The following is a 14,629-nucleotide window of genomic DNA, read 5'->3' as shown; positions in this document are numbered from 1 at the left end:
TATAAATTAACCTTAGGTGGTATGGAAAGACCAACGGCATGTTTGATTTATGTGTGCATGCATGTCTAACTTATACTGGTGTTCCGTACTTAACATCTTAAATAAATATTTATGGAATCCTTTTCACAAATGAAAACAAAAAAACATTCGGATTGTGGACTCAATGTTTTAGGTAAGGAAGAAAAACGTAAAAAAGATATCAAGATCTGATAGCTTTATCGTTTCACTGCTGAAAAAGGAGGATGTATAACAAATCAAAACCTGTATGAAAACCGGTAAAAATTTAATGTGTTTCTAATATTTATGTTACAACTTTTTTATTTCTTTTATTAACTTATTATCGTTACTACGTACCATATTATATTGAATATTTTCTGAAACCTTACTAAGAAATTAAAAACCAATACTGTAAAAAATGTAGTGTAATATCTCTCTAAACTTGATGCTGAACAAACCAGGAAATTGTGTGAAGGAATACTTTATTTCAAGCTGTAGCTAAGTTGAGCTTTCATATGCAATTCAGAAATTATAAATAAATTTATGCACTAATAATGGAAAAACTTATATCAAGATCACGTGCTTTCTCACTATATGTGAATTATTTTCCCTTCCCAAAAACACCTTTACTATACAACTGAAGAAACATGTCACCGTTAAAATGTATATTTATGATTTTAGTTGTGTAATAAGATTGCTTATATTTTAGTTTTTAAATATCATGGAACTGTATTAAATAAGTATATAATATGCATTTCCTTCCCGCTTCTGCTCTGTTAAGCCTAGTTCGAATTCATTTTAATATTCCGTCTGTGCTACACGTAAGTTTGATTTATAATCTCATTTTATTTTGTAAATTAGTGTATGTATGTATCCTCAGTGAACTGTATTATATAAGTTTATTACATATATTTTCTATCCACTTCTGTTCTATTAAGCCTAGTTCGAATTCATATTAATATTCGGTCCTTGCTAGGCGTATGTTTGATTTGAAATCTAATTTTATTGTATCGTAAAATTAACTTTATTGATTCTTATGTCTATTATATCTAATCAAAATTATAACTTGGTAAAAAATGGTGGTAGCTACTTTAAACCAAGGCCAGTAAAAGAACATTCTAGGTGTTTGACTTCACAAGGAACTATCTTTGGGTTTTTGGTGTTGAGGAACACTACTTTAGGGTGCAGTAGTTGCCCCCATTTTTGGTGTTAAGATACTCTAAATTTTTTACGGTATATATTGATTAATAGTATCGAGTAATTAAGTTAAACAATGTTTAAGTTGCAAATGGCTATATGGCTAAACATTAAATTAAGGTTTCAGAAAATTTGTTAGAACAGCACGATTGTTTAAGTCAAAATTTCTAACAGTGTAGAATGAGTGCAAGTAATATAAGAAGTGTGATATTTAAAATATTTAATGTTTCTTTAACATTTGAGCCCACAACTTAAAATTCTCCCAAGCTTTTAAGAACTTTCTAGATCAAAGGTGCCTTACGATGGGTTACCTTCATAAAAGTATGGGAATAAATGAATTAAAATTTATTAAATGGTAATCTATACATAATAATAAACGCGGCTGTGTGTGTCTGTAATCACAATATATCGCCCCAGAAGCCTCGCCCAGGCACGAAACTCGGCACATAATTGTGTTTTGACATAATGAAGAAGTATTTTTTTTCTTTTTCAAAAATTTGGATTAGTTTTTTAGTTATCAGTCATTTTGTAAGAAAACCTATGCGTTTTCGTCTTCAAGGAGCCATATTAAAAAAACTATTAAAAAATGCATATCTCTTATAAATGTATGATAATGTGAACCTTACAATTGAAATATTAATTTTCGACAACTTAAAACAATAATATACGAAGGAATTAATAATTTAATTGTAAGGTTCGCATTAGTTTGCATTTATCATTTTTTGTAAGTGGAGAAAACTTTAACTTTTGTATTAAAAATGTGGCAACATATTCGATACGTAAATAGTACGCTTCGCTTTGATATATTTGTCGCTGTTCATAATTGTTATAATAAGTTTTTCTTCTTCTTTCGACGCTCTATTTTTTTTTCTTAAGCGAAGACGATAATTTTTGTAGCGACATAGAAATAGAAATTGATACCATAAAAATTTATTCGTTTTCGTGTTCTTTTCATGTATTTAGCATTTTAGTTTTTTTTTCTTAAGCGTTGTAGCTATATAATATATAAAATAGGAATTTAATTGTTTTTGAAGGAACGATCACTCTTACCTTGTATCTCTTTGGTTTTTCTATTCTTTATTTTAACAATTTTTATTAAATGCAATTAGTTATTTTCAGAAAGTTTCAGTTTGCAGGTAAGCACCTAGATTTTAATATTGAAGTTTCATGATTTGCTTTCATAGTAATTGTTGTTCTAAAGTATTCGTTGACTTCTTAAAAACCCGATTACTGACATGGCAGAACCGCCTTCCAAAAAATTTTGTATTTTGTCAAAGAAAAAGATATTAAGATATTCTCAAAGAAGAAGAAGGGCCCAAGAAACGTTTGTGGAACGTCAAAGAAGGATGGAACATGACCGAATTTCGACAAGCAATTCTAGAGCGCAAGAAGTACCAGAGAAACTTCAAAGAAGATTGGAAGAGGATCGTGTCTCAACTAGCAGTGCTAGGGCCTGAGAAACACCTGAGGAACATCAAAGAAGACTGGAAGAAGATCGTGTCTCAACTATCAGTGTTAGGGCCCGGGAAACACCAGAGGAACATCAAAGAAGATTAGAAGAGGATCATGTCTCTACTAGCAGTGCTAGGGCCCAAGAAACATAGCGTGGCGGACAGCTGGCCGCCTGAGGCGGCTAGTTTTTAATAAAACAACGATGATGTTAACTACGGTATATGTGGAGATCAATTATGTTATTTTTTTTAAAACTATCCACATAAAACTATCTATATTTTTTAGCATTATGTAGTTTGTTCAGAACAAAGCATTCTGGTTAAAGAATAATGTGTCATTTTCCAAATTAGCTAAAAACGTCTTTAAATAATTAGTTTATGATCCTTTAAAATGAATTTTGCAAGGAAATATCTTAGATCTGAAGTGAAGATTTAGTGAAATTAGTGCATTGAAGAATAATCAATGTAACTCATATTATTAGAGTCACTTTTTTGAGGCTTTATAACTTGATATAGCAGCAATGTAAATTCAACTCAATATTTCTTTGCTACCCTTCGAAATGATAACTCTGGCACATTTTTTTAACTGCATTTCCCACAGTTTTCTTAAAATTAGAAAGAGGATTCTAATACATGAAGGGTTACTATAGGGTTTTCATACATAAATTGAACCATTCTGTCCTTGTTTTAGCAGCAATAAAGAACAGCAGAAAATAAATTTATAAATAGCTATAGAATTGGTTTAAGATAAAGTTAATTACTTTAATATTATTTCATAGATATTATTTTCTAGATTTTCTTTAAATTGTTGAGGACGCGCGATTCTTAGCACTATTGACGTGATTCCTCCTGAAGTCAGTGAAAAAAAAAACAAATCAGTCGTTTTCTTGTTGAGCGAGATGCTAAAAAAAATTTTTTTTTTTAAAAATAAAACGACAGCAGAATTAATAAATTTAATATAAAAAACTAGTTTTTTCATGTATTTATATTGTAAAGAAATTTAAAATATAACAAATCCAGGTTTATGGTTAAAAAAATTAAACGTAAGTGAAAGAGAATAATAAAACAGCCGGTAAAAACACTTGGTCATCTATTACGACAATTATTTGATGTTGTTGTTTTAATATCTTGAAACCATTTTTTTTAAACTCAAAGCTATAATAAGAACGAAAACATTTTATATTAACCAAACATTTTTAAAAATAACTTCAAAAAATTGTAATGTTATTGTGATATTAAACTGTTTTATACATTGCTCAAGTATAAGTACAAGAGTTGCGATCATTTAAAGTTAATTATAATTATTTTACGTCCAACGTTGAACAGCCGACAAAATTCTGAGTTGAGTTTTTGACTATCGATGTTCAAATCTCTAGCATTATGATTTTGAGTATAAAGCCATGAAAAGTCGTAAGAGTATAAAGTCTTGAAAAAGTCACATTTTTAAAATTCGATTTCTTAAGAACTATTCGACCGAATTTGATCAAAGTTGTATTTTTATAAGTATTTATTAATAAGTATTTTACTCTATAATTATTTACTATCATATAAGTGTCTACAAAAAATTATATTTTGCATGGAATAATCATTGGATAAGCAAATTTTATAATTGTGTGCAAAAACTGTTCAATTCGCTTAAAACGTTTCCAAGATATGGCGAAATATGTAAAAGAAAAATTAACTTTAAGGGATTTACTTTAGATCGATCTTCTGATCAAACTATGGAGACCATATTTCCCAAGTTGAGGTTATCCCTTATATATTTTTTTTTTTTGGGGGGGGGGGGGAGATTTTCGAATCCGTCAAAAAAGGGTATGTTTATTCAGAGAAGGTGCGTTTTTTCTGATTTCGTAACTTAAAATATGTACTAATTAATTAGAATATTTCATATCACTGCCTTGACCCTGGAAAATGTTACGATCCGATCATTAGATCAAAAGTTATTTAAGGTGGCCTGTTTATTTATTTTTTTTGTGCCCGGTTGACCTAAATCTTTAAATCAATATATATTTATGAAAATTATTACTGTATAATTATTTTACAAGACTTTTCAATAATGGTCTTCATCCAGTTGAATAAAGTTTCCTTTTTATAATATAAAATTTCATTTTTCTGGTACGTTTAGATTGCAATTTCGCCATTTAAAATTAACTCTCAAATTTAAATATTTGCTTAGAAAAAGAAACAATCATGAAGATGTCTCTTCGTTGCACTTCTTGTATTGCTATTTGTTTAGTTGTAATTTTAGCCTTTTTCAGAAACAATGGAATAAATATTATATTTTACTGAGTTTTTCCTCAATGAAATGAAATCTAAATGATTCCCCAGCTCCGAAATATATTTTAATTAACGTGATGACTTTTGTATCTTTAGAGCACAAGCTTATTTTGTCTTTTTTTAATTATGTTTACATACTTGTTGAATTTTACCAAAAGAAAACCAGATTGTTTATCACGCAATTAAGTTAATCAGGCTATTTGTCATTATTAAGTTCTTCTCAAAAACAACCCTTTTTGTTACTCATTTGTTTATAAAATTAGAGAGGATTTAGAGAATTTACTGAATTTTATAAAATAAGAAATTCTTTTTAGATACATTAATTATATTTATTTTATATCCTGTTTGGAAAAGCAATTCACATCTATGATAAAGTATTTCTTTCCTTCCACAGTATATTGCTGTTTATGCTAATGAAGTGGTATTTCTTAGAATTGTAAATTGCTTTAATAAAATTAGTCTGTTAAATAAAATAATTTGGTTATTTAATTTATTCATTATTTTTCAATTAATTTAATTAAGTAAATTGATAAATCAAAGTGCAATATTTATTTCTAGATATAATCTTTCAGATATGATAATTTCATATCATCCAATTTGGCCACAAAGTTATATCCATTTAACATCAAACCTATTGCAGATGAATTAAATTTTTTAAGATAATAATTTCGTGATTAATTAAATGATTGACTCAGAAAATAAAGTATTTCATTTCAATTATGAGTTGCTAATACAATTGCATCTTTTTTTGATTAAAGTTACATTTTATGCTTTTAAGAGTTCTAGAGGGTATATCATAAAATTTTTTCGATCTTTTAAAAATATATTTTATTACTTGCTTTATTCTAAGTAATGTAATACCAAATTCAAGATAATACTAAAAATGCTTCTAAAATTACAACAAAATTACTGAAACCCATTCACTGAGAACAAAAAATAACACACCTATTTTATAAACTGGAATCGTCAACAAACTCAAGAAATTTTGCTTAAATTTATTTATTCAAAGTTTTGTCTTTAATCTGTTTATGTTAGTTCATATTTTTTCTTCTTGCTTTCGCATTTCCTCGACTTCTTTTAAACCTATTAAATAAAAACTTGATTATTGATTTGAGTATAGCATGTTAAGCATGTTACTTAAATCTCTATTAGCTCTTGAATATTAGTAAATATTTAATAATATTATTTATTGCCTGCTTAAAAACTTAATTCGTTTCAAAAATATACAAATCGGAAATAAAAGTGAACATATCTCAAACGCTCAAAAATATGAGCCCATTTTCAAGATATGCCAGACGTGAATAAGAAGAAACAAAAATGATTTGGAATATAAAACGTAAAGTCGCCAACGAAGATTGAAAAAAATAAAGGTGAGAAGCAAAACTAGAAAAAAAAACCCTGTTTTTTTTTTACTGTGTAAGTGAAAAAAAATTCAGAAACCATTGCAGAGATGCCAAGATGTTTTGAAACATTAATTTAAGAATTATTTTCAATGTTTTCTGGTGTGTTATACAGCAAATTTCCTTTGAAGTACTTTTTAAATTTGAAAAGAAACAGAGCTTAAGAAAGTTTAAAGTGACTTAAACTTTAATTTCAAGATAAAATTATATCCAATGATTAATTTGCTAAGTAATGAAGATGGAGTAATTATATTTCCTTAAATAAGCCAGTTCGTAATATTTATTTTTGGTAATTCTTTTAAAATTTGCTGATGTTGCAAAATTATTTGAGCACTTTTTATTATTGCGCACTTTTTTAGGACGAAAAAAAATGATTTGACTCTTTCTTTCTTACGTTAAAACCACTGGTTGTCTCGCTTTTCAAATAATAGAGATCTGTTGAAACCATAGGCTGAAGCAATAAATATAAATGAGCTTCGGTTGATGTTCCTTTTGCGTTAAGAAAAAAAGGTTATTTTCGTGGCAGAAATGTTAAGAGATGAAAAGAAGATTTCTGGCATGTCAGACTACTTCTTAACGGAATACAAGTGGAATAAATATTTTATTCTAGGTTGTTATCTATGGCAGCAATCTAGAAATTTATCATTTATAAGAATTTCTATTCTTTTAAAACTTATTTTAATGAAATCTAAAATATGCTTTAATGATAATTTAAATCTTCATTTACTTTTGCACGCTAATGTATTTATCATTTTTTAACTCTTAAAAATTTAATATATTTTGCTTACTTATAAGAGAAAATTTAATTGCTTTCTTTTAGTCTTTATGAATAGTTTACTGAATTTTAGATGGTTTTTTGTACTTTGTTCATTAATGCTTTATCTACAGTATTTTCTATACCTTATTTTAAGGAGTATTCTTAAATCACTTTAATTTAAGCTTTTCATTTAATTTTGTTTTATTAAACATGTAATATTCCGTTTGACCAATTTTTTGTACTCATATTTCGTAATTTTATTTTAATAAAATAATGAAGATAAATACAATAAAAGTGAACGCAAACAGTTTCAAATAAAACTACCATACTGTATTGTAACAACATTCTGGATAAAAAAAATATAATTCTAGTAATAAAAACCAAAATGGTATTTATTACTAAATGGTATTTAAACCATTCATTTGGTAATTTTTCCGTTCATATGTTAACGGTTCACCGGAAATTCTGGTTCCCAAAATCATAACTCTTATTACTACATATTTAGTAAAAAATAGAAAATTAGTAAGTAAATTTAACCGAGTAAGTGAGTTTTAAGCATGGCTTTAAGGTATCAAGAAAAAGTTACTCGAATTTATAACATTTATCATATTTTGGTAGTTTTGACTTTCCTATATTAAAGCTGTTCTTCGATGACCCTGAATGACCCTGTAGTCGAAATGACCCTGTTGTCGAAATGACTTGTCTACCAAATGGTATGTCGACGAAATGACCTAGTCGTTGAAATGATCTATTGATGAAGTGTTGTCGACGGAACGGCCTGTCGATGAAGTGATTGTCACCTAAATTAATGGAACCCGGAAAATTAAACTATATTTCAATACAGACAATCGGTTAATAAATATATATAAAAAGAAAAAAACATAAAAAATATTGTTTAAAATAATAAAATTATTTTAATATCTTCGATGTATAGGACTCTTGCATTGAAATCCAAAGACGTTACATTTATTGAGAAGGGAAAGAATAAAAATGTTTTCGCATACTATTTTGAAAACAAAGAAAAATTAATAAACTACATAATTTATTTGGAAAGAGATAAAGAAAAATATGATTATAATTTTAATAAGAATATAGATTTGAATATAATATGATTATAAAATAAAGAAAGTTCAAAAGCTAAGAAGTATTTAATGTATATAAATTTATGACATCATAATAATAATACAAAAATAATGATTTTTTCATGATAAATAATTTTATTTCTACTTCCAAAGTTTTTATCTATTAAAAATAAGCTTTCAAAAGATAAATATCATTTTCCCACTAACATCTTTTATTAGAAAGCAATGATTGTAAAACATGAGATGAAAATATTTTTCCAAGTGTTTGAGAGTGGAATTCTGGAAAACAATTCAACATTTTCACGAAATTTTTTTTGCTACGGGGTATTTGGATAAAATACCGATTTTTAAGCCCATTTTCAAAGGAATCTGATTCGAAGAGATAGAGTTATATTTAGTCATTTCGATATTTGAGATTCGGAATCTTTTTTGAATTTAAATTTCAAAGAAAATGGAAAAATATGTTTCTTATTCTTAAAGAAAAAACGCTCTTTATGTTCCACTTTTTAGAATATATATATATATATATATATATATATATATATATATATATATATATATATATATATATATATATATATATATATATATATATATATATATATATATATATATATATATATATATAAATTACCTTTAAAATTAACATAATTTTCCTATAAATTGCGAGGGGGACGTTTCTTTAACGAAAAAGCAAAACATATGTCATTAGATTTAGATAGGTAGAGACAAATTGCATTTAATATGTTTCTTACTACATAAATTTGCATAGGCACATCTTCTTATAAATAAATAAACCAACCGTGCAACCAATGTAATCTGTACATATAATAAAAATAAAGATCTTGTGAGTGTATGTAATTTGTGTATCTAACAATTGAAAACAATTTACGAAACCGATTTTCGATTTTTCTCGATTTTTTTAAATTGATTTCAAATTCAGAGATATTCAATAGGATCTAACAACATATATTTCTTTTTATCTGTAACAAGGATTGCTTATTTGCTTCATTATTAAGTTAAAAAATTTTTTTAAAACAGGAAAAGTATTTAAAAGATAAAAAAATTTATATGTTAGCCTAAGATTTCGGCGCATAATTGAAAAATTTATTTTTAGAGCGACGCATAAACGAAGGATGTTAATCATTATTTTCCTACCTAATGTACCTGGGACCTATAAAAATCGTCGTATAAATGAAAAAGGTGCATAAAAGAGGTGGTGCATAAGTGAGAGGTCACTGTATATATATATATATATATATATATATATATATATATATATTATATATATATATATATATATATATATATATATATATATATATATATATATATATATATATATATATATATATATATATATATATATATATATATATATATATATATATATATATATATATATATATATATATATATATATATATATATATATATATATATATATATATATATATATATATATATATATATATATATATATATATATATATATATATATATATATATATATATATATATATATATATATATATATATATATAATGGGTGATTCTCACGAAACATGACATTCTCTCTCCCTTACTCCAAGATCTAATACTATAATACTAAAAGAATCTTTTTTTAAAAAAATTAATAAATAGCATTGCTGTTAGCATTTTAAAGTGACTTTGCACTAGCATTGACTGTTTTGTATACTTAAAAAATTTAATTGAATATCAAAATGTCATTTTCCTGGCATGTCCCAAACAATATTTCCAATAATAACTGGCTTCAAAACTTCCCAAACATTTTTCAAAATCAAATTTTTTTTATCTTATCCTATGTAAGCATTTCTAGAATATACGCAGAGGGTATTGTTTACTAAAACTTCGTTTAAAATAATTTTTTCTGTCAATAATTTGTTTGTCCCATGAAAATCTGTTATTTTCCTGGCTACTTTTATTTAGTGATTTATAACCAAAATAGATTGTGCCAGGAATCAATATCTTATGTTAATAGATTGATTAGATACCCTCCTATCTGAACATGTCTTGTTGCATGAATAAAGAACCAATTTTCTGGCTCAAAATCTATTTCAAAAATTTTTTCAAGGTGAGTAGGTTTTTATGCTGTCATTTTCCTGGCTTCTTGAAATCATTAATAACAAAAACTACATAGATTTATCTGAGTTATTTTAAGAAATACTGTTGTTTTCAGCTGTATATTACTGTTGCGGAATATAAACGTCTTCGGCCAAAATATTAAATTAAAGTAAAGTAATATGCTATAAAATGGCGAATTTGTCATTATCCTGGCTGTCATTTTCCTGGCTTATGAATTCCAGGACATTGAAGTGTTACCAGAAATTCTTTTTAACTGCTAATACTGTAAAGAGGGAAAACAAATATTAACCTAATACCAAGTTTATGTATGATTGTAATATGTTTGGATGTAATCAAAGTTATTTATTTATTTAATGATTGATTATTATACACAATTTTATTCTGCACATATCAGCAACAAAATTTCTTTTGTTTCTTTCTACAGTGGATAAAAAGAATTAATTTAAGCAATTTATGGTCCATCTAACATGAAGGCTTAAGTTGAGTTACTTACTATTAACTTAAAATGACTGTTTTCTAAACTTCTAAGGTAATATGTCATTTTCCTGGCATTCAAGATTTGGTGAATTTCTATTTTATATTTTTTCTCGAGCAAATGTCAATAAACTACAATGCTGTCTATAAGATAACAATAAGTATAGCTAAAGAAGTATACAAAAAATTTTTTAGATTATTCTGAAGACTTTAAATTTGAAGAAAATTTTTGGTCCGAATTGTCGTATTTCGTGAGAATCACCCATATATTCCATTTTTTAACCAATAAGGTTTTTTTTCCAATATTATTACCAATCAGATTCTTAGGTTTTTCATGAAATTTCAATCATAAAGAGTTTTTGAAAGAGACTGATAAATTTAAAACCGATTTAATTAATGAACGTTTTCCTTATTCATTCCTTCAATTTCATTTTAATAAAATTTTAAACCACTTAGAAAAATAATTTTTTTTTTCTAATTGTAAGATTAACTCTTATTTAATTTCAAGGTAGGAACTAAATATGATAACTATTCCCAAAGTCACTGGATGGAATAGTCCGGATGTACGACCTTTTATACTGGATCAAATAATTTTCTAAGCAAACTTCTGAATTGTAGCTTTTATAAAATAAAATAATATGTAATTACAATTTTAATTGCTCTGTATAATAAACAGTTTTTTTAGTAAGCATGAATGGGACTCTGACCTATGAACGGACATGACGAATGAATGCTAGTAATACGCGTAGACTTTACAGTTATGAAAAAATGTATGAATGACGGCTATAAAGGATTTCTATCCATGTATGTAGCGTCTGACTTTGAACCGTCAACCGTTTGCATGTTATGCTCTACAAATATTAACTATTTAAATGATTTTTTCCCTAACAATTTCAATATTTTTTTATTATTTGTTATTTTTTATTGTGTTACTAACTTCTTTTCTTAATAAGGGTTTGCCGCTTGAATTTTTTAATTATTATTATTTTTTCATAGATGGTAGTACTGAAATGTAATTCGCTTTATATATTTTTTACCAATTATTTTATACGATAAAGGTAAGACCACATTCATTTTATTTTTTTCTTCTTAACAATTTTTGTTAACTGGTATATCTAATTTTAACCTACTTTTTATCTTATTTTACGTTAAATCAGTAAGCTTATTTTCAGCTTTTCTTCTCTCTTCTTAAACGCATTTACAATTACAATATTTATGATTTTTATCTTAGGATAATTATTCATTATTTCCTGTACTGTCGTACATTCCTGTACTGTCGAATATTCCTGTACTGTCATACATTCCTGTACTATCGTACATTCCTGTACTGTCGTACAATCCTGTACTGTCGTACAATCCTGTACTGTCGTACAATCCTGTACTGTCGTACAGGAATGCGTCTTGATGAAAGTCTTTACGTTTCTTCATGAAATAAATGTTACCTTTTTCTATGAAATTTCCAGTGTGTGCGAGTATGATCGATTATATAATATTTGTAAAGAATGTTCGCAAGCATAACATTGTATACATTGTGAATGCAAACGAAAACAGACAGTAAAAATCCACCAAACAACTATAATCAATAAGAGATAAAATAAGAGCAAAATATATTAAAATAATACAAGTTAGTGATCCGGAGGGTGTAACAAAATAACAAGAGCAATCGCATTTAGGAATTTGACTTAATTGCTACTTTAAAGTTGTTTTTCTCTATGTTTTAGATGTTTTTATAGCAAAGTTTATAATAACATTCGGAAAAAAAGTTATCCAATCGAACCGCGAAAGGTAAATAAAATTTTATATTGAATCTACTGACATAGTTTTTAAATACAAATGCTTGAGGGAAATATTATTTTTAAGAAGATTAAATTATACTTCGGCAAAGAATAGAAAAATGTGAATTGAACCTCTATTGTCAGAATAAAGCCTTATAGATTTTTCAACTATTGTAATGGAAATTCTCCCGAATACAAAGAAAATTCGCTTTACTTGAGTTTAGGGGAAAAGCAAATCGTAATAACCAGCTAATATTTATTTTGGGAAAATTTAGAGGGATTTCAGTCTTTGAATAAATGAATGAATCTCTTTTGTTGAATTATCTCCCCTTTAATGCTTATGTTCAGATTTTTTTTTATTTTCTGGAATTTTCTATAGCATGTGCCTACATATAGTGTTAATTGTAAATTGTAGTATAAAAATCAAAAATTAAAACAAAGAGTTCTCCTTATTTTCACCCCGAACTTGTATTTTAAATTTTGTAAATTATAAATTTTATTTTTACTTTTTATTTATTTTTAACTTTTTAGTTTTTATTTGTTTAATTTTTATTTTACTCATTTTTAGTTGCATTTACTATGATTGTATGAAAAATAGGGCCTCGATTTTGTAAAGAAAAAGCTTGTTTTAAAATTGTTTAGAGCCGCGTATAGTATTGTTTTCACAAAGTGTTTCACATCCTCAGAAATAAAAATCTCGCTTTTGCCGATTCAGCTATACTTGAACAGTATTTCGTTAGTTTTGAGAGTCATTTCGTCATGAAAGCATGGGACGAAATGTGAACTCTCAAATATGTGACAAAATGTCCTCAACTGGGAACCTCACCGCAGTGCGTTGTGGGAGATTGTTAACTACAACGAAGTCTAGGCGATGGAAGCTAGAATGACGAGATAAGCCCACCTCCTTGCATGGTGGTCAAGGTGGTCAAGTGGCCTTCTACCAGGAAGATCCAGGGTTAAATCCTGTTTGAGCATGGATGTTATTTTTCTCTCTATTCTATTTGTAGTTGTGTTGTTGGGTATCATCCGTTAGGTACCATGAGGGACTACGAATACCGCGTGGCGTTTTTCTATTTTTTCTTTCAGGAAAAAAAAAGAATGCCGAAACATTTCCTTTCTTCTGAAGAAATTTGATTCCTCTCAGAAGTAACAATGATTATTTCGTCACTTTGACAAAAAGCTCGCTTGGAGCATAGGCTATTAAATTGTTACGCAACATACGAAGAAAGTTTCGTGAATTTTGAGTGACAAATTTTTACCAAAGTGCACCTATGTCAGAATATCCTAGCCTCTTTTTTCTATCCCTTTGATGGAATTTTCTGTTTGGTACTTCAGTACTGCCAACTTTTGATCAACAGCTCAACTTTCATAGCAGAGCTACTTTTTTTTTTAATTTGATCATTTGAAAGCTACTTTTGAAAAGCGACTAATAAAAGTACTTAAATAAAACATAACGATTTTGATGTAAAAAAGTAATACATTTTTTGAAAAAAAAATAATAGTTTGAATAAAAATATTTAGTGAAATTAGAGTCTGCTATCTGATTTTCAATTCGTAAGGGTTCATAAGCCACGCTTTTTAATGAATGCACAAGCTTCCATAAGTCTACGTAATAATAAAACAAATAAATGTTATGAGGAGATTGCTGTTGGACAAAGAGAAACGCATCTGGATGCATTTCATTTTGTCTTTTAGCAAAGTTAACTGTTACCCGAGCTTATAACCAAAACGTAAATATTTAACTCAACTTTTCAGGGATTTTAAACAAGCAGCGTTTTTAAAGCGTACTTTTTTCTTTCACATAAACAAGCGAGATTACCGTTGCTTAAGAGTTGCAACGGAATTCATCTCGAATATTGGTCAGGAAACAAAGATTGTAAATGATTCTACATCAGTTGTAATGTTTGACTAAAAATGTGATAAAAGCTCATTTATTTCCGCTTTTGCTAGTTTGTTACTATTGTCTGTTTGTTATTATTGTCTTTTAGCAAAGTTAACTGTTACCCGAGCTTATAACCAAAAACATAAATATTTACCTCAACTTTGCAAGGATTCTAAACAAACAGCGTTTTTAAGGCGGGCTTTTTTCTTTCACATAAACAAGCGAGTTTACC

This window comes from Parasteatoda tepidariorum, chromosome 7, assembly GCF_982258835.1.
Source record: "Parasteatoda tepidariorum strain Cologne lab strain chromosome 7, Ptep-v5.0, whole genome shotgun sequence".
Lineage (NCBI taxonomy): Eukaryota > Metazoa > Arthropoda > Arachnida > Araneae > Theridiidae > Parasteatoda > Parasteatoda tepidariorum.
The sequence above is the reverse complement of the archived record's forward strand: the minus strand, read 5'-3'. Positions refer to the sequence as shown.